Here is a 21,434-nt window from a genome sequence, read left to right as displayed (position 1 = left end):
AGTTTAACTTACTTGTGGAGCATAAGGAATAACACAGAGGACATTGGATGAAGGAGAGAAGTGAGTTGGGGGAAATCGGAGGGGGAGATGAACCATGAGAGACTATGGACTCTAATAAACAAATTGAGGGTTTTGGAGGGGAGGGGGATTGGGGGGTTTGGGTGAGCCTAGTGGTGGGTATTAAGGAGGGCACATATTGCATGGAGCACTGGGTGTGGTGCATAAACAATGAATCTTGGAAAACTGAAAAAATAAAATTAAAAAAAAGTATACTGTCTACATGGAACTAATATAACACTGTGTGTTAACTATACTGGAATAAAAATTTAAAAAAATGTACTGAAAAAGTACTACAAAAAAAAAAAAGAAGCTGTAATTTAAGCAAATATTTGAGAGATGAGAATTAATCATGCTGTTATTTAGGGAAGGAACATTCCAGGTAGAGGGAATAGAGTGCAAACAACCGGAGGTGAAGGCAGAACTACCATATTTGAGGAACACTGATTTGCCTCATGTGGGGAGAGGAGGGTTTTGAGCAAAGGAGTGGTTTTATCTGACTTAAGTGTTAACTTGTCTCTGTCTGCTGTAAGGCTGAGGGGAGCAATGGTAGAAGCAAAGAGACCAGCGAAAGGGGAATAGATAGAAAGAGGATAGCTTGAAATAAGAACTTTAGCAGTGGAGGTGGTAAGAAGTAGTTTGATTTTGGATTTGTCTTATAGGTAGAGAAACAAGCTATTTTAAAAAATTGGATGTGGGATGCTGGCTGCATGGCTGAATGACAGAGAGTGAGGGCAATATCAAGGATGTCCAGGTTTTTGGAGGGATGCATGGAGATTCAGGTCTGAGAGAGAAGATTGAATACTTGGTTTTGTATTTGTCAAGTCAGGGATGTCTACTACATATCAAGGGAAAATGTTAATAGATATATCAGTCTGGAGTTCAAAAAGAACTCCAGGCCCGACTATAAATTTTGGAGTCACAAGACTAGAGAAATAAACCCTGGAACTACCATATTTGAGGAACACTGAAAATAAGTCAGGCAGAGATAGAAAAGAAAATAGATCCAAGTACTACACTGTGGGGTAGTCCAGTCTTAAGAAGAACAAAATCCATGTGTGTGTGGGGAGGTGACAAGATCCCCTTCACAGCTGTTTGTTTACATATTGTTTGATTAACACTCACTTTGAAGTATGAGAGAGGCTTCTTGTCTGTCTAGAATAGTCTTGGCACAGAATAGTTGCTCAATAAATATTTGTTAAGTAAATAACAGCCAAATAAATGAGAATGTTATGGATTATGAGAACAATTTTGATATTTTTCTTGCAGAATTGAAAGCTGAATCCATCTATTCTATTTATTCATAATCCATCAATCTATTTGAGATCTCATATTGAGAAACATAGACCTCCTTTACTGGCACCAGACTGACTGCTTAGGAATTAAGTCCTGGTCTTAGTATTTGACTTATGTCCCCCTCACCAGATAATATAGGTTTACTTTTTTTTTTTTTAGATTTATTTTATTTCATTATTTATTTGAGAGAGAGACAGTGAGAGAGAGCATGAGATGCAAGAAAGTCAGAGGGAGAAGCAGACTCCCCGTGGAGTTGGGAGCCCAATTCGGGACTCGATCCTGAGACTCCGGGATCATGACCTGAGCTGAAGGCAGTCGCCCAACCAACTGAGCCACCCAGGTGCCCTTTTTTAAAAAAATAGTCATACTGAAGACAAAAATAAAACTCTCAATCATTTGTCACCTAAAAAGTTGACCCACATACATATATTCTTCAGACTGACCAAAGGTAGACTCCAAGTTATAACCCTGTGAACTGGTGTACTCAGTCATTCTCTTTTGTCTTTGTACTATTATCATCATGAGTTAGGTATTTGACCCAATGAAGGGAAGTGAGAGACTGATTCCTGGTTGGTGAGGTCACCACAGGTTTAGTTTTTGAACTGGTGATTCCAACCAGTTTCTTTATGAAGATCATTTTAATAATTTCCCCCAAACTGAAAGACTTCCATCCCCCTCACCACCTCAGTCCTCATAGTCATTGGCCAGGGAGTTACAAGAGGTAAACTGATGTCAAGTTCTTGACCAGACTTCAGGCTACATTGAATGCCTAGATTTTGTGGAACCATCATGATTCTCAGTCTCATAGTGGGAGATGACATCAATTTTCTGCTAAAGGCACTACCTGATTAGTTTTTTTATTTTTTTTTAAAGATTTATTTATTTATTTATTTGACAGAGAGAGAGAAAGAGAGAGACAGCAAGAGAGGGAACACAAGCAGGGGGAGTGAGAGAGGGAGAAGTAGGCTCCCCGCTGAGCAGGGAGCCTGATGTAGGGCTCGATCCGGGACCCTGGGATCATGACCTGAGCTGAAGGCAGAGGCTTAACCCACTGGGCCACCCAGGCACCCCTACCTGATTAGATCTTATAAGTTGGGAACCAGTTTCTCTGTTTATTGGGATGACAGGCCAACCTGTGCATTCAGACTAGCAATGCCATGCTGGTGTGTGTGGGTGCTTTGCAAATATGTATCTGTGTGACATTTAGGACACAGGCCTATGAGTGCAAGTTTGTGTCAAGAAAGATATTCTTTCTGTCTTTCCTGTTTGGTTTTGTTCTATAATTGGTGTTTTTCTAAGTTCATTTTACTAGGATCTCAAGCCATTTCTTCATAATTAGGTAGTTGGCAAAGAATAGAGAGACCTACCTAATGAAAAATTATCTTTTATTAGAAAAGCAATGCATGTACACTTCACTGTTTTAATAGTACACCAAGTGTACAAATTTGAAACTGTTGCACTGTTCACAGCTTAGATACTGCCTTTCTAGACTTTATTTGTATATAAATGTTTATATGCATATACTTAAAAAACACAAATGTATTGTAACTATGAATATCATTTGCTTCTTGTGTTTTTTCACTTAACAGAACTTCAAGAAACTGTGGTGTCCAGGTGGCTCAGTCAGTTAAATGTTTGCCTTTGGCTCAAGTCATGATTTTGGGGTCCTGGGATGGGCATGTGTATAACTCTCTGCTCAGCAGGTAGTCTGCTTCTCCCTCTCCCACTGTGTGCACTCTCTCTTGCTCACTCTCTCTCAAAATCAATCAATCAATCAATCAAATCTTAAAAAAAAAACCTCCAAAATTTCAAGGCACTGTTCTATGTGTATAAGTGAATTAGACAATTTCTTTTTAATAGCTATCTAATATCCCATTATACAAATAATTATTTACTAAACCACATTTTAGGTATTGAGTTATTTCTCTTATTTAAAAAATTACAAATATCATGTTAATAAACATCTTTATATTTACACATTTACACACATGTACAAGTATGTTTGAACAATGAATTCCTAAGTTATATTATTTGATGTTTTGGTGGAAGAGTATAAATCACAGAAAATGAGATTTAATTGAAATTTACTGTGGAGATAAATATCATCCTGCGGCACTGAGTGTAACATGCAGTGGGTATTTTTACCTGCTTTTCCCTCAATTTTTGTTTTAAGGTTTTATGGCAAAACCTTAAGGTGTTTACTTTTCAGAGCTCTGCTTTCATAGTAGTAGCAGGCTTTAAATATACTCCTGTTTTTTGTTTTGTTTTGTTTCCTTTTTTTTTTTTTTTTGTCTAGAAAGCCATGAATGTATACATTGACCCATCTGGTCCTAGATTGAAGGCCACATGTTTATGTGTTTATGCTCTGTAATGTACCCCAGGCATTACCTGTCTTCTTTATTGTTGTATTCTCACCATGTGTCTAGCAAAGTGTAGACAGTCACTAAATATCTGTTACTTAATTGAAAAATATAGCAAAACTGGAAAACTTCCATATGTTGTACCTAAATATTTTGTTCAGAGTGAAACAAGAATTTTAGAGCCAAGAGAAGTCTAAGTTCTTCCTAGCTACGATATAAAGCAACAAGAAAATTTAATAAATATCTAAGGAGTTAATTAATAATAGAACAATGCTATTTATATGCATTGTTGCTTAATGATACTTCCTCTTTAGCTGACTCGCTTCCAATTTGAACTTTTAAACCAGTAAAGATTTACTTTAAAGTCTGTGGTCCCATTCTATCTTGTGGTCACGTGTACTCCAAGGCTGTTTATCTTGCCCTTCAGAACTGTGCCTGTTGAGCTGTATTTGGATGGGCTGGGTAGAGATGATGACCATTTTGCTACAGTTAGTCTATTTCTTGTGTCACCGTGCAATGCTGATAGCTGTGGTTATCAGCCATGCCAGCAGGAACCAAAACTCTTTATTGCACCACTTATTTTACATATTTCTCTCAAAAGTTGGCAGATAAAAATGTGGTTCAAGCATCATTACTTTTCCTTTCCGAGTAATGGCCACAAACAAAAACAAACAACCTCCTTACCCTTCAGAAGCGTGGAGAAGTTAGTATCCCCTTGTATTTGTTCTTCTTTTACCTCTTCCCATTCAGGCACTCATGATATAAAAATTCTTTCTATTCCTTTAATTTGTGCTAAAGCTGGGAGTAATGGTTGTCACTGATAGTAATGAACTGTAAGCTTTTTAAGCATATGTTAAGTATACATAGCTTTGCAACACCTTTTTTTTTTTTTAAAAAAACAGAGGTAGGTTATTTGTTAGTTTACATCTCTCCATGGCTCTGGAAGATGTAAACAATTGAGTCTGGAAGGGATTTTAGAAATTTGCTTCACTACATATGATCATTTCCATAAAATTTTTAACCATTTCGTAAAACTTTGGGATTATAATATTCAGAGATAATGATATAATTTTTCTCATCCGTACCTACATTGTTAAACAATACAAAGTACACTAATTCTGCTGGTTTTTTGGTATACAAATTTTACACTTCTAAATTTTGAATTGTTATTTATACTTTGTTAGTATTCAGTAGAGAAAATGGAAAGTAGTTTATGTATAGGTATAAAATAATGTAGCAGTCAAGCATAAAATCTCATTGAGTGCTTCAATTATTTGTTTCTTTACTCCTATAAACCAGAGGTTAGATCTGGCCCCAGAGGTTTCGCCCTTGTGTCCCTAAAATCTGCTTAAAACCTTTTCACAAACCTAGAGTCTCTTTACCAGTTAAAAAGCAGGTTATTTATAGCCTTCATGGTCTCAGGAAATGATTCAACCTTCTCTTGAAAGTGATGCAGTGGGAAAGAAAATTCCCATAACAATTCTGGCATTAGATTTCTGACAGACTTTAGTTTACAGAACGGAATCATCAATATGATTAAAAATTTCAAATGTTTTCAGACCCACAACACATTGGGTATCTTTCAGAGCCAGTTATCATGTTGTCATATTTTAAAATCAAGGGAGAAATTATGAAGCCATTCGGTATTCTCTAGAGTTTTAATTAGCCATTAGTTTATCCATTAACAAACATTTCTTGAGCATCTATAATGTCTCAAGCATTATTCTAGAGGCTTAGGATATGTGAGTGCACAAAGTAGACAAAAGCCTTTTCATTCATAAAGTATTTAGGCATTATTTACCTTTCTTTACACGAAATAGACAAGTAATAAAATATGTTGGAAGTTGTTAAGTGCTTTGTGAAGAAAGAGAAAAGTAGAGTAGGGTAAAGGGGAGTGGAAATGCTGGGATGCGGGAAGGGATGATGGATAAAGAGGGTGTTGCAATTTGGAATAGTGTGATCAGAGCTGGGCTTATTATGAAGCTGACAGTTGAGAAAAGGCTTGAAGGATGTGAAAGAGGTAGCTGTAAGATATTAGGGGCAGAGCATTCTAACCATGAGGACAGTTCATGCAAAGGCACTGAAGTGGGAGTGCTGGCATATTCAAGAAGCCAATGTGGCTGGCTAGAAACGGTGAGAGGAGAAGTTACTAAAATTGTGTTCAGAGTGGAAAGAGATGAATGGGCCACTGCAGGGACTTTGGCTTTTCCTAGGAATGAGATCAAGGATCATGACAAGGTTTTGAGCAAAGCAGTGACACGAACGATGTGTCCCTAGAGCTGCTGTTCTGAGAATAGACAGCAGGGGGCTAGAATGCCCTTCTAGTTGGGACTCAAGAACAGGAAAGAGCAACGGAGAGCTGTTAGTAGCTTGGTCCAGGGCTGTAACAGTGACAGTGTGCCAAGTAGTTGAATTCTGGATATATCTTGAAAGTAGCATCTACTGAATTTCTTAATAGATGATATAAGGGAAGGGATGTGTGTAGTAGGCTCTTGTGAGACAGTATGAGCTCACTTGAGCCTACTGTGTCTGAGCTATATAAATTAGAACTAATCTTTATAATATTAATGGCACCTCCTGAGTCTTAAGACAGACTTAGACATATGGGCACCAAATTGTATGTCTGTATATGTGCTTAGACCATGGACAGTAATTCAGCTATTAAATTTTGTATGACCGGGATTTTTTTTTTTTAAGGTGAATATGGTCTTGATAGGAAATAAACTGTAGGATAATCCCGGAGACAGAGATATTTTTTTCTTTCATTTTCCTGTTTTTGCTTATTTATTTGGAATGAATATCACATTTTACTTTAAGTTGGATACTTACTGACTGAGAACAACCATTGGTGACTTTGATTTTTGCTTCTAAGACATTTTGGTCTAAACCAATGCCTTTGAAATCTGTATATTCTCTTTAATTTTAACCCATTGAAATACTTATTTAGCAAGTTCATTTTAGAGTCCAATTAATAGTGTCTTGTGGTTTTATAATATGAAGTCTGGCTTTATGAAAAATGCTGATATATTTAATAGAAGGTATTTTGTTATATGTAGTGGTAGTGATGCTTTTTACCAACTGTGGTGTGTTAAATCCTATCTTGAATATAAAGTATTTAGTCCACGTATTGCCACAATATACTCTGGTCCTGTAATCCTTTACAGACAAATTGGGTGAAATGAATGTAATACAAATCTGACCAGCCCTGGGGGTATTAATTATATTGCAGAATGAACTCAAGCTCAGATATACGTTTCCAAATTGCCCTTTTCATGGAAAGTGATTATTCAAGATTGGAAATCATATGAAATGCTGTAGCTCATTAAATTTGTTATATTATGAAAACTGATAAAAGAAAATAAGAAAATGGATTGTTTTCCATGATTCTTGGGACAATAGCACATTACTATCATTGAATTTTAAATCTTATTCTTATATGATTTAAAACTATATTTACCAGTTTAAGAATTTTTTAATTGGTGGTAAAATAGACATACAGTTAAATGCATGGATATTAATTTTATAGTTAATAAACTTTGACAATTGTAAGAACCCAAATAACCATCACCCCACCATAGACCAGCACTATCCAACAGAACTTTCTGTGATGGTGATAATGTCCTGTATCTGTGCTGCCAATGTAGTAGCCACTACACACATGTGATTTTTGAGCATCTGAGATGTAGTAGTCTGCCTCAGGAACTGAATTTTTAATGTAATTTGAAGTATTTTAAATTTAATTTGTATGACCACATGTACTAGTGGTTACAGTGGTTACTAGTGGTTACGGTATGGGACCATAGGGCCCTAGATAGTTCTCAACTGGGGCTATAGGAGAGAATTAAACCCTAAAGCTGATGGTGTATACTATTTCTAATGAATTAACTTATCTGTTGTGCATCTAGGTTGGCATTGTGCATCTCCTAATATTAGGAGAACTGGAACAATAGTCACTCAGATAATTTTATGAGACTTGATTCTTTCACAGCACTCAGTTGAAGAAGAGTGTCCTAGAAATTGTCCCCATTTCCTTTTCCAGTCAATACCAGCCCCGAATGACAACCATAATTCTTTTATTTACTTCCATTAACTATTTTTGCCTGTTTATAGACTTCGTATAAATGGAAATAGATACTGTATTTTCTTTTGTGAGAGTCTCTGTCATTCAATATAATGTTGTATCAATAGTACATTCCTCTCTATGTTGCTACATATCAAGTACTATATCCATAATGTCAACATAACAAAATATATTTATCCATTCTCCAGATGTGCCCATTTTATCAGCATAAAATTTTTCATAGCATCTTCTTATTATCCTTTCAAAGGCTGTATTATCTGTAATAATGTTTTTGTTTCATTTTTGATGTTGGTAATATACTTAATTGGTCTTGTTAGGACATTATCAATTTATTAAAGAAACAACTTTGGTGTTCTTGATTTTCTCTATCTTTTAATATTTTACTTATTTCTGCTTTTATCTTTGTTATTCCTTCCTTTTGTTTATGTTTAAAATAAAATTCATTAAAATAAACTAATTCTATTTTTTCTCCTGCCCTTTCATTTACTATATAAATTCTTAGCTATGCTTTGAAATATCAGTTCCTTCCATTTTTTTAATTGATTCTTCAGATATTCATCAAACATCTGGCTACTCCATGGAAGGTACTAGGATAAGCAACAGTGAACATGATAAACATAATCCTTGCCCTTTTGCATTCATAATTTTGTTGAACAGGTGGAAATCAGAAAAGAAATTGCAAGGATGATAGTTACCATGATGGAGAACTGCAGAAAAATCTGAGAGTTTACAACAGGGGACTTACATAGATGGGGAAAATCATCCTGAGGAAATGCAGCTTGAGATGAGCATGGCTAGGAGTTAGCTTGATGAAAGAGGAGGAGAGAGGAGAGCACTACAGGCAGGAGGAACAGATGTGCAAGACACTGGAGTGAGAAGGGGCATGGACGAGGAGTGAAGGAAGGTCAATGTGGATGGAATGTGGAAATGAGAAGGTGTGCAGCTTGGGATGAAGCTTGAGAAAGAGATGGGGCAAGATCACATGGTCTTACAGTCCATGTGGATAATTTTAGATTTACCTTAATTAAGGATAATGGGGAATCACTGAAAACTTCTAAGCTGAGGAAGCACATCTGGTTTGCATTTCATCAATCTCATTCCGGTACTGTAGATGTATGTTGAATGTAGACAGAAGGCAAATATTTATGAATAAAGGCTAAATGGGAAGCAATTGTAGGTGAGACATGATGTGATAAGGATCAGAGTATATTTAGAATTCCTTGTGCCCCAGTAACTAGTTCCTGTTAAAATGGAACTCAAAGTGATTTAATACCATGATTTTTATAAAATGCTTCCTTTGAGCTGACACTCCTTTTGAGCCAGATACACTAGGCAGTCTATTTCTTTCATCTTATACATGTTGAATATAAAGTGCTCAAATATGAGACTAACACTTTTATTCTGTATTGTGAGAAGTCAGACTGGGGTGACTGCAGAATGTAGGTCACCTATAAAATTCAACTTTGTAAGAAGACTTCTGAAATATAAAGTAGAAGAAAAATTCTGTTCTGTGTTGACAATCTCACTGAATTGCATAATTTTTCTGACAGCTTCGCTTTTACGTGGAATTTTTGAACATTTAAAATTGAAGTGGAAAGTTTGTTGGTGTCTCAAATCTTTAATAAAAATAGTTTTTTCAAATAAGTTTTGAATGTGAATTTAAGCATTAACTTATTTTTTTAAATTGCCAAAATTCAATATTAGCACAAATTCAGTTATTCATACATATACCTAAAGTGTTGTATCTATTTCTCTCTCTCTCTCTGTCATCTGTTTATCTATATGCCATCTATCTTAAAAAATTATCATAAAGTTTGTCCTTAATGGTTATTTAATAATTATGCTGGCTAGAAATGAGATTTCAGCAATATATTTATATTTTAAAAGTTGTTTTTAATTTTTTGTATCTTACATTAACAATTTTTTACTTTTTTTTTTTTTAAACAGAAAACCTATGAGTACCATTTAAATGACTTTTTTCCTTTTTGATATGAATGGGAAATTGAGAACATCTAGCTCATCCTTATTTAGGACAAAATGGGAGTTAAATAGATTAGTTTCTCAGTGGGATTTATCATCTTCAATACATTAAAGCACAAAGTAAATGGTCAATTTTGTCTAAGAATAAGTCAGCAGATTTTAATATTATCAAGCTATCATTGATTACTCAGATTTTAAAAGATGAATAACCTTATGATCATTCCATTTTCTAGAGATTTTTAAAAATACATTTTGAAAGGCAGATATATTTTTAAAAGATCATGCCTACAATAAGTAAATTATGTAGTGATAGAACATTAGAAAATAGTTCATGAACAAAAAGTTACATTCTAGGAGTTCAGGAGTAGAAAGAACAGAAGAGTTCTTTTTTTTTTTTAAAAGATTTTATTTTTTTATTTGACAGAGAGATGAAGAGAGAGCACAAGTAGGCAGAGCTGCAGGCAAAGGGAGAGGGAGAAGCAGACTCTCTGCTGAGCAGGGAGCCTGATGTGGGGCTTAATCCCGGGACACTGGGATCATCACCTGAGTGGAGGGCAGCGACTTAACCAACTGAGCCACCCAGGTGCCCCAGAAGAGTTCTTTTTGGTTTGTTTTTAATATAGGAGAAAAGGGAAATAGATGTATTAAAATTATTTTCATAAGTCAGAGAGAGACAAATATCATATGATTTCACTCATACATGGAATTTAAGAAAAAAAAAACCAGATGAACACAGGGGAACGGGAAAAAAATGGAGAGGGAAGCAAACCATAAGAGACTTAACTATGGAGAACAGAGTTGCTGGTGGGAGGCAGTTGGGCTAAATGGGTGATGGGTATTAAGGAGGGCATTTGTGTTGAGCACTGTGTTCTACATGAAAGTAATTATTCACTAAATTCTACTCCTGAAACCAGTATTATACCACATATACCACTAGAATTTAAATAAAAGTTGAGACCCCCAAAATTAATAAAGTCAATCTTCTTTCTCCATTTTATTTAAGAAATAATTGTGTTTATAGAAATACCTTCACGTTGGTTTCTACGCTTTTTGATTTTATAAACTTAATTTACTTTGTGTGGCATTCATCTAGCAAAGGTACATAAATATAAACACCAAAGTTTGACCTGTTATGTTGTGTATAATTGTACACCTGTTTGTGTTCTAAAAAACTAAGGTTATATATATGCGTTATTTTTTTTAACTATACATAATCTTGGAAACTAAACAGGAATTAATCAACACATTTCATTAAGGCCTGATACCTGGTAAACCTTGCCTCTGGCTGGCATGAGTCAACAACTATGGGTTAAAGACTATATATTCTTATTGCCGTCTAAGTACCATCGGATGGATGTTTTTGTAAATAGTTCAACTGCATTTTCCCAGCAATTCACTTGAGTAACAAAAGTAATCTTTAAAGAATTAAATAGTAAAACATATTATGCAATTAGAAAATAAACAAAATTATCTTTCAGGGGACGGTTTCTGTCAGTTGAAACAGTTAACATTGGCTTCTTTCTCCCCGCTCCAAAGCAGTCTTGTCTTTCCTTGGCTTCCAAGAATGTGTTTAGTCTTGAACTGTGTAGAGGTGAAACATCAAGGCTACCAGCAGCGCTAAGATGGCTGGGATCACCCAGTTGGTCCACCTCCTGGAATTAGAAACAGTTAGTAATGAGAGTTTCTGAAGGCTTGGTTATCCTTGATCTGTCATCTGGATGAGTGGTGTATGATTGGACATTTCCTGAGCATCTGTAATGGGCCTGACATCCTCAAAAATTTTCAGTTGTATCCTCTCCAGCTTGTTCCCTTAAGACTTCCTCCCCACCAGGGTGCTCCTCTGAAAGCTTGGTCAAATCGTACACCTTATGGTACAGGATCAGCCAAGTGCTTTTGCTGTGGTTGTGCTTCTGGATATTTTCCAGGGTGTAGTACTCGATGGTCTGGTCCAACTGCCCAGCCCTTTCAGAACACAGCCAGCCTCAGGCAGTGCAGACACCAGCCCCCACCCCCCCAACCCCCATGCAGCGGAGTATGCATCTCAGCTAGCTGGACCCCAGACATTCCAGGCACTGTAGCCCCACACCCAGAGCTCCATTTTCTAGAGATTTTGCTGGTATTTTTTTTTTTTTTAAGATTTTATTTATTTATTTGATAGAGTTTCACAAGTAGGCAGAGAGGCAGGCAGAGAGAGAGAGGGAAGCAGGCTCCCCACTGAGCAGAGAGCCCGATGTGGGGCTCAATCCCAGGATCCTGGGATCATGACCCCAGCTGAAGGCAGAGGCTTTAACCCACTGAGCCACCCAGGTGCCCCTTTTTCTGGTATTTTTAAAGAACAATTCAGAATAGCAGAATATTGACAAGTCTCATTTCAGAAGATTTTTTGAAGATCAAATATCAAGATATTAATTGAAAATTACTTTTATATTGCTTTAACATATTCAAAGTTAATGATTAGCTTACTTAAGTATTAGTGATAGATATAGCATTTATTTTTAGCATACACTTTGGATTTTGTATAACCCTTAATACAGAAACAAGATACATCTTTCTTTCTGTGACTGTAATGTAGAATTGCATTCCTGGAGTGTGTGATTTTATGGATATTTTCTAATTCAGTATTTCTTAAATGTCATTCTACCATAATACATTTTCACTAGTTCATAATACAGCGAAACAGGACACTTTCATAGTCCTACTGTTTCATAGTCCTACTTCTTAAATCATACATTTAAGAAATAGCCTCTAGTGGAGAAAGGGGAACCCTCTTATACTGTTGGTGGGAATGCAAGTTGGTGCAGCCACTTTGGAGAACAGTGTGGAGATTCCTCAAGAAATTAAAAATAGAGCTTCCCTATGTCCCTGCAATTGCACTACTGGGTATTTACCCCAAAGATACAGATGTAGTGAAAAGAAGGGCCATCTGTACCCCAATGTTTATAGCAGCAATGGCCATGGTTGCCAAACTGTGGAAAGAACCAAGATGCCCTTCAACGGACGAATGGATAAGGAAGATGTGGTCCATATACACTACGGAGTATTATGCCTCCATCAGAAAGGATGAATACCCAACTTTTGTAGCAACATGGACGGGACTGGAAGAGATTATGCTGAGTGAATTAAGTCAAGCAGAGAGAGTCAATTATCATATGGTTTCACTTATTTGTGGAGCATAAGGAATAACATGGAGGACATGGGGAGATGGAGAGGAGAAGGGAGTTGAGGGAAATTGGAAGGGGAGGTGAACCATGAGAGACTATGGACTCTGAAAAACAACCTGAGGGTTTTGAAGGGGCGGGGGGTGGGAGGTTGGGGGAGCCAGGTGGTGAGTATTAAGGAGGGCATGTATTGCATGGAGCACTGGGTGTGGTGCAAAAACAACAAATACTGTTAGGCTGAAAAGATATAAAATAAATAAAAAAAAATTCACATAAAAAAAAGAAATAGCCTCTGTTTTGAGATTGTATGATTTAAGAAATATGATTATATGATTAATGAAGTACCCTCTATTTTGAGATTATACTCTTACTGTTATGAATTTCCATAGTCCTGTTACTTAGAAATTGTGATAATAATAGATGGTGGTTGGCATAGATTTATAAGATACACTTATTTGACCAAATAAAATGTCTATAACACTTGGTCAGAACTAAAAATATTTAATTTTGGAATTTCACCAGTCCTTCAAACTTAGAGGATTAAGAACTACTAATTCAATTATTGTGTAGCTCTTCAAAATCCTAAGCAAAGAAAAAAAATTCTAAAAAGCTCACCTAAAGGAAATCTGTGTTCACATAGTGATAAAAACTCAATCTGTTTGAAAATAAATGTTCAATTGATTCTAGTAATTATGAACTCTCATTTTTATCTCTATCCTAAGGTAGAGTTGGTCCTCTGTACTGATGTAGTTTTTAATTAACTAATTTTTAGATTTTACTTATTTGAGAGAGAGAGAGAGAGAGAGAGAGAAATGGTGTATGAGAGAGGGGAGGGTCTGAAGGGGAAGCAGACTCCCTACTGAGTGGGGAGCCCGATGGGCTCCATCCCAGGATCCTGGGAACATAACCCGAGCTGAAGGCAGATGCTTAGGCTAACTGACAGAGCCCCCAGGTGCCTCCTGATGTAGCTATTGGTCAGACTTCTGGATTTCATTTATGTGGATCAACTTTGTTTTGAAATTTAGGTGCAGTGAATTGAACTAACGCTATTTTTCAGTCCATGGCTTATCTTTCTCTTGCAAAATCCAGTAATAACTGGGGTTTAATATCTTTCTCATTGGTCTCTTCAAAACTTTCTCTCTTTCCTTCTTTCTCTTTTTACTCTCATACATCACTTTCATTTCCCCCTCTTTGAAAACTAAATGTTTTTAATCTATGTATTTTAATTTTGAATATGTTCCCCCAAAAGCATATTGTTTTATATGAATATATTCTCAATTAATATAAGTAGTAGTATCTTATATTTTTCATTTTCTTTCTTTTAAAATTGAGTCTTCCTTTTTGAGATTGTTCATGTTCTTAATTGTACATCTAATGTAGCTTCTAACCACTGCTTACAATTCCATAGTCTGTGACAAGAACTTAGAAGATTTCTTAAACTTAAAAACCGGGAATGAGGGGCACCTGGGCGGCTCAGTGGGTTAAAGCCTCTGCCTTTGGCTCAGGTCATGATCCCAGGGTCCTGGGATCGAGTCCCGAATCGGGTTCTCTGCTCAGTAGGGAGCCTGCTTCCTCCTCTCTCTCTGCCTGCCTTTCTGCCTACTTGTGATCTCTGTCAAAAAAAAAAAAAAAAAAGCCTGGAATGGTAACATTGCCTGAAATTAAATATTCTGTTCAATTAGGGACTCCTTGGACAACAGTCACTGATTGGAAGTAGAAAGCTACTTGCAAAATCCAATAATAACTGGCGTTTAATATTTAAAATATGCAAGTGACTCTTGCAAATCAACTAGAAAAATACACCCCAGGAAAAAGGTAAAAATAGATTGACACAAAACTTAAAGAAGAGCAAATTTAGAAAATTAAGAGGCTTGTGACAAGATGGTCATAATAATGAGTAACATAAGAAATGCTAATTAAAGAAACATTGAAGCTATGACTTTAAATCACTAGACTAGCAGACATTAGAAAGATGGATACTAGCAACTGAGACGTGAAGGTGTAAGAATTCTATTGCACTCCTGGTGTTAGTGGAGAACAATGTAGCATGACTTATTTAGAAGAAGCGTGAGTGTAAACTCAACCATTCTACTTCTGAGTCTATATCTAAGGAGAATTGAAGGGATATTCTTTGTGGAAATGTTCGTGGAGGTGAGCTGGAAGCACCCTGGATGTCTGTTATCTGGGCAGGTACAGATAAACCTGGATGCCATCACTAGGACAGTGGGTACGTAAAATGTGGAGGATATGGGTGTTCAAATGTCAGCCATCATAAAAGAGTTCTCTGATATTTAAAATAGTTTGTATTTTTCTGATTTTAAATTTGAAGTCCTTTAAAGTGCTCATAGGTCACATAAGAAAATAAAAGTGCTATATGTGGGATTTAAACAAACTAAAAAGTACAAAAACCAAGCTCATAGTTACAGAGAAGAGATTGGTGGCTGCCAGAGGCCTGAGGGTGGCGGGAGGGTGGGGGTTGGTGGCGGTGGTGAAATACGTGAAAGAGGTCAAAAATAACGAAATTCCAGTTAAAAATTAAATAAGTCATGAGGATATAATGTACAATGTGGTGACTAAAATTAATAATACTGTATTATATATTTGAAAGTTTCCAATAGAGTAGATCTTAGAAGTCGTTATTACATATCCCCCAATTTTTTGTAACTACGTATGGTGGTGTATGTTAACTAGGCTTATTGTGGCGATCATTTCACAATATATACAGATATCAAATAATTATGATGTATACATGAAAGTTATAGAATGTTATGTGTCAGTTATACTTTAATTAAAAAAAAAAGAAAGAAAATGAAAGTGCACTTTACCAAATTTTTAATGCCCGAAGGCTACAGAGTAAGGGCATGGTTAGGGACTCCTGTGATCTGCCCCTTATCTTCAAAAACTTTCTAAATAAAAATAAAATACATGGAACAGTACTTAATAAAGTGTAATAGTATTAAAAGGATTACAACTTAAAAATGCAGTCTCCTGCTGTATCTCTTTTAATCATCAAAACAGTCTTCCCTGTTGGTACCACTTTCAACTCTTAGCTATTTTTAAATATTTACCTCCGTGTTTTAAAATTATGTAATCATACTATCCTCAATTTATGATTTTGAGATATTTATTTAAACTTGAATATGCTGTTTCGGTTTTTCTATTTCAGGCAGTTATGCTATATTGGCACCCCATATTCCCCATATTTCATTCTTCTTCCCCCTCCGCCACCCTGCTCCCCTGCCCTGCTATCCACCGTGGTGCCTGGTGTCTCTGAATCTCTTGTTCAACCAGTACAGAGAAGGCTGGTTTCTCAGGATGGTCGGTGATGGTGGTTACAATTATTCACTTAGAGTTAAGGAGCTAATGGTAGGGACCTCAATATTTAATTGTTCCTTTTTAGACTTTCCACCAAACTTCCTGTTTTCCTTCACTCCTCCCCAGCTTGTTTAATTCTATCACCTCTGAGTTTGAACTATGAACATCATCATGGATCTGTGGAACAAATTTCTTCCAATTATTATCTTTGGAAATCTCTGAGGTATAACAGTGACCATTTTGCTAAATGCATTACAGGTCTGTCTATTTTCTTCTTACATTGTATTTTGGGTTTGAAGATATCTCCCTGTTTTATTAAACATTGTACTTCTAATTTTTTCTACTTGTAAGTTTTGGGAGATTACCTATCAAACGATAGAACAGTTTATGTAGAAATTCTACATAGGATTTTTCAAGCATGAGTCTATAGAAACTTTCTGGTCATAATCTTCTAGGACTAGGTTTCCTTAGAGAGCACTTTGTATAAATGTTCTCATAGGGCATTATTATTTCACACGTACTTCCTTAGTTGCTCTTCACAACATCTCTGCTTATTAAATTCTATTACTTTCCCAGTTTGACAGATGAAGAAATAGAGACTTAGAGGTTTAATCATCTGCCCAAGATCACAAGACTTCTAAGGGGCAGCACTAGCATTGAAACTTCATAGCCCAGCCTTAGCCTTCTCTGCTAGCAAGAGCAAAGATGATTGTGACTTCTTGCAAAACCAGGGCTGGTGGGTAGATTCAATGAGCTACAAGGTGTATATTATGTAGCTCTAAAAAAAAAAAAAAAATTAGCTTCCTCTACTTTCATCTTTATTTTACCATTTAACATGGTATTTTTTTAAAAATACGTGTATCTTATTTCCTTAAATAGATAAACTTGTTTAATGGGAAGTTATTCACCCATTTTGTAGTCATTCTAAAGCCAAACCCATTGCTTTTTGGCTGAATATAGAAGTTAGAGCTCAGTAATTACTTTTATAACAAGTATTTAGAGATTGTCTTTTGGTATTTAAGATGTTTCTATTAATATAGGTTATTACCCAGGTATTTTTAATATGCTTAAAATATCAATTTTGCAAAACCTTTTTACAGAGCCTGTATTTATTGGTTATTATTAGAGAGGGATAAAACAGATTTGAGTATCATTGTGAAAATTCTGAAATAAAATTAAATTTTACAAGACTCTGTAATTATAAAATGTAAATTAAAATAATACTTTTTAATAATTTGAAGTAAAGAAATAATAAGGTACACTTGACTGGCCTCTTAAATTTTGGGGGTGGGGTCATCATTGTCTCACAAAGGCACTTGATTATGTCTTAGTATTATAACAGACTTCTAGGTCCAGATTACATGCTGAGTCTCTAATTTAATTTCCATGGAGATTAAAAGTCCAGAGTGGGGAATACAGTCAATAATATTGTAATAACATTATAGTAATGTATAGAATTGTTGAATCAATATGCTGTATGCCTAAAGCTAAAGAAACATTGTATGTTAATTACATTTCAATAAAAAAATTCAATCCAGCACAACATTCTTGGCCCTTCAAAATATGGTTCAGTATGCCTTTTAAATTACATTTTTACATTTTTCCCTACTTGCTATTGTTATCTTGGCTCATTACTCCCAAACATGTCTTCTGCTTTCTTTCTGGCTCTACTCGTGTGGATCCTCTGCTGAAATCATGTGCATCTTTCCAGGTCTTTCCCCAATTTTATCTTCTCAGTGAGGACTTTCTTAATCCTTTCACCTATTTTCCTGAATTCTTACAGTCCAGGTTGAATTGGCAGAGCCATTTTTTGTATCAATATTCCAATATTATTGTTATATGTTATAGCAGTATAATTCTGATACATATTTTATTTCTTCCTCCCATCTCTCAATTTCTACCTACTCTCCTACTCCATGCTTCCAGACTCTTGAAGCAGGAGCCAAATAATAAATGAATCCTATTGGTCTTTGTGTAATAATAGTGATAGTAACTTTTATAATAATAACAAGAACAACAATAATAATGATACCTGAAATTATTGTTTACTAGAGGTAGATGCTATAGTTTTGTTACAAAATCATAGCTCTTTTGTCTACACAACTTAGAGTGACATAGGTATTATTTTTACCACATTTTCTAGATGGGGAAATCCAGACTTGGAGAAGTAACTTGCTCCAAGACCACACAGTTGGGAATGGTGGGGTCAGGATTTCACTCCAAGCATTAAGATTCCAGAGCACGTGTTTTGAATCACTACACTGTAATCTCTACAGCTTTATTGCCAATAGTAGAAACTCTATAATTTTTTTAAGTTGAATTTGTATTTCCAAAGAAGTATACATTTACATGTCAAAATATGATGCAACATGGTTAGTCTATTTTACACATGTGCTTTCTTCAGAAACATGCATTGTAAAGGGTATTCACAGTATATTACTTTTTATGGAATATTATTTCTATAAGAATGGATATAAAAACTCTGTAGTATAGAAGATTAGACAATATGGCTTGGAAAACATTGAAATCATTTGACTATCATATCACTTGAAGAAATGACTTTTCAAATCTAAGTTAATAACTTTTCCCATTAAAAAGCATTGTTCTTAGAAATTATCAATGATGCATATTGTTATTGTTTATTACTGACCATTTTTTGACTTATCTTTTGCTGAACAATACAAGCTTATTTTCTTGCCTATTTACTCCAGGCCAGGGAGGGCAAATAGATTTTATCTCAAGGATCACCTGTGTTTTAATAGTAGCTACTTAGAACACTGAGTTAAGAAAGAATCTGAATCCTTGCCCAGGGGCTCAGTTGAGTGTACTATGATTAGTTAGAAATATCTGATATGAACGTAGGACTGGTACAAACACCACCGAGCCTGCCACACACTTGCCATTCCTGCTGTAGGCCGTTGTCTTTTAGTGCCCTATAGATATATGCTGGAGTGTAAATGAATTTTGGTATTAAGTAAAACATAACTGATAAGGAAATGCTTGGAATACAGACAGTGATTTGTTCTGAGCTAGGTATTTTTGAATAGGTCACACTTTATATTAATTTATAATGTATGTAAGCTGTAGATTTTTAGCATTATCTCTGCTAATGTCTCTGTCATCACGATATTATGATCTATATTTTCTTATTATGTATCTTGGCACTATTTTCTTATCTTTTTATTAGGCACTGTTACTGGAGAGCTTTCAGCCACTCTGGGTGATGCCAAAGATACATTTCACTAAAACAGTAATTATGCTTCTGGCTGGACCTTTGCCTGGTCAAATGGAAAACATATAAAATATGTGGTAAGTTTATTAAATTATTATCCAGCTTTTCTCCTCTTGGATTTTTTCTTTTGTACTTAGAGAATAAGGTAGTCAGTAAAGGTATTGGGTTATAGTGATGACAGTCAATGTTTGTAAATAATATTACCTGCTGTTTCCTGGGTCCCTTTAAGTCATAATTCTACAGGTTGGTTAGTCTTTCCTACCCTCCGTCTAATAGTAGTTACACTTAAAGTCACTTCTACTTACAGACTTCGCTTTTTGTTAAGGATGTTGTCCATGTTTTGAGTTTTTTGTTTTTGTTTTATTTAAATTATATAAGAATTTCAACCTGAATGTGAAGATAAATGATTACCTCTAGTTTTTAGGAGTATCACATGCATTGTTTATGCTTATTAAAGATTAAATCCTACCAATTCACAGACCTGTACCCCAGGGGCTAATAATATATGTTAATAATAAATAAAAAATTTAAAAAATGGTATAGCTAATTTGGGTTTTGTTGGAAATATACCTAAATTGCCACAAGTCTCTCATGACATGTTTCTCTGCCTGGAAGTTTTCATTCACATTAACACACATCTTTACCTATTTGAATCCCAGTGACAGAGATTTCCATATGAAGTTCTAATAAGTGATAAAAGCCTTTAGAAATATTTACCATTTTAATGTCTACATGGCTTTAAGAAGCTGAAACACTATTCCTCATGATATGGGTTTGTTTTTTGCCTAGGGTAATAAAAATTTCAATAAGCATTCTCTCACAGTTAACTTTTATCTTCATCCTACATTTGACTTTAATTATGTCTAAAATTATATATGTGAAATTAACTTTGTAATAAAAATGTTATTCTCATTGTGTTCAGGGTTCTTAGCTATATGCGCTTAGACTCACTCTAGCTAGTTTAAACAGAAAAGGATTTATTCAGGTTGTTAGAGACCTTATGGGATCACTGAGGGAGCTGAAGGAATCGACTTGAGAGAAGCAAACTGCTAAGGGAAACTGCTGGGATATTCTACAGGCCAAATGCCCCAGGTTTTTTGATAGATAAATTATTAAGGGCAGAAAGGGTGAAGGATGAACCTATAGATTAAAAAAATTACTTAAAAGACACAGCAAACTTTTAAAAGGGGGCTAAGATTAAACTATGGTGTCTTGGGATACCTACTGTTCTAAAAGATAAATTGAGGCATATTAAAAATTTTAAGAGTTTATTTGATCAAATAATCCATTCCAATTGGACAGTGCCTAACTGGAAGTGGTTAGGAGAAATCCATCAGTAGGTGCTGGGATGAGCACCTTTTATAGAGAAAAGGTGGAAGCAAAGTAAGAAAATTATTGAATGGCTATAGCTTAAAGTCTAGTTGATTGTGACTGGCTGTCGTTAGGTTTCTATTTCATAACTGTGAGGCATTTGCAGGCTTAGGCATTTTGGTTTGCTTACATTCATAGGTCTTAGCATTAGAGTCATTTTGATCTGATGGTCTCCTTGTTTAATTAATTAATACTTAGATGATAAAAATACAATGAAATAGAAGGAAGTAATTGTTATAAATGTCAGGATAATGATTATATTTAGGGGAAAGAGGGACTTGTTATGGTGATGGCTCACGTGAAGGGGCTTCTGAGTGGCTTGCAAAATTCTATTTTATGATCTGGGTGGTAGTTATAAGTGAGTTTATCTTAAATGTTATTCAGCTTTTCTCTTTTCTCATATCTGTGTGTAATTTGAAAACATACGTGAATAGAATTATAGGGGTTGGGAGGTTGAAGTATCCAATAATCTTGGATATAAAAATAGTATTATAGGATGCTTTCATCTCTCTCTGAGGAAAAAAAAATGACATTTTAAATGAAATTCTGTATAGGGCCATGATTTGAGTCATAGACTTTCTGGT

The 21,434-nt window shown here is 35.3% G+C and overlaps 1 pseudogene; it reads right to left on the bottom strand.

The window, feature by feature from the left end:
- Positions 1-11,344: 11,344 nt before the first annotated feature.
- Positions 11,345-19,816, bottom strand: LOC116863781 (annotated as a pseudogene).
- Between the last annotated feature and the right edge of the window lie 1,618 nt (positions 19,817-21,434).

Source organism: Lontra canadensis, unplaced genomic scaffold, assembly GCF_010015895.1.
Source record: "Lontra canadensis isolate GAN:19392208 unplaced genomic scaffold, GSC_riverotter_1.0 scaffold4, whole genome shotgun sequence".
Lineage (NCBI taxonomy): Eukaryota > Metazoa > Chordata > Mammalia > Carnivora > Mustelidae > Lontra > Lontra canadensis.
The sequence above is the reverse complement of the archived record's forward strand: the minus strand, read 5'-3'. Positions and strand labels throughout refer to the sequence as shown.